General features: G+C 45.5%; 1 protein-coding gene across 1 annotated transcript in view; it reads right to left on the minus strand.

The window, feature by feature from the left end:
• Positions 1-356: 356 nt before the first annotated feature.
• The window catches only part of zbtb37 (zinc finger and BTB domain containing 37), a 2,945-nt gene continuing 2,415 nt past the window's right edge, over positions 357-886 (minus strand). Inside the window, exon 3 of the mRNA XM_053322170.1 lies at positions 357-886. This exon is cut by the window's right edge and continues 528 nt beyond it. The gene's annotated coding sequence lies outside the window, so the exon portion shown is untranslated.

Raw genomic sequence — 886 nt, forward strand, 5'->3', positions numbered from 1 at the left:
GCTCGTTGGGTCGGTCACTTTGACGACATCATCGTCACTTCTCACACGACTTCTAAAGACGTCAAACATTATATAACTTTACTACTTACTCTACTTTCTTAAATATATTCTTTATATTACATGAAAGTCAACTCAACCTTTTATAAATGAATCAATATAATTCAGAGTGAGTCGAGTCCCTAAAGGTAACAGGTCGAGGGTCGAGGGTTAGAGAGTAGAGGGTCAAGGGTCGAGGGTCGAGGGTTAGGGTTAGGGGTAGGGTTAGAGGGTCGAGGGTTCAGGGTAGGAGCTGCTGTCTACTGAGCCAGTGAATCATAAAAGTGATCACAGCTGAAAGAGTCCGATCACACTGGACCTGAACTTTAACAGTCGTAGTTTTTGTCATTGAACCTTTTTTGTGCAACTGAGAGTTTTGAGGCCGTTGTGGCACTTGAAGAGCGAACCGGATTATTATTACTAACCCGGCGGCTCCAGATTGTCTCCAAGCAAATATTAAGGATCTGAAATGTTGAACTGGCACTGAGAAGTTTGGCAAAGTTTCCACCAGACAGACTGTTGTGATGCTGCTTTGTGAACCTGTAACACCTGTAAATATAAAAGTAGAAATCTGTAACATAAAGTAGACGGAGGCAAAGACCCACTGCATCGTGTGGTGTATGAGGTTGTTGGACTGTGTGGCATTTCTTCATTTAGCTTAATCTGTTCCGTTTGGTTAGTGAAGGTAGATGCGGTTTAAAGCGGAAAAATCTCAGTTCTGACTCTGAGGCGTCTGTTTCTGTCGCTGCTTTGACTTCAGCGGCTTCCTGTCGGCTTCAGGTGCGACAGGATCAGACCGGCCCTCCACGTTTGCACCCCCAACCTGACCTGTACCCCCCCGACTCCCTCC

The sequence above is a fragment of the Scomber japonicus genome, chromosome 7 (assembly GCF_027409825.1).
Source record: "Scomber japonicus isolate fScoJap1 chromosome 7, fScoJap1.pri, whole genome shotgun sequence".
Classification (NCBI taxonomy): domain Eukaryota; kingdom Metazoa; phylum Chordata; class Actinopteri; order Scombriformes; family Scombridae; genus Scomber; species Scomber japonicus.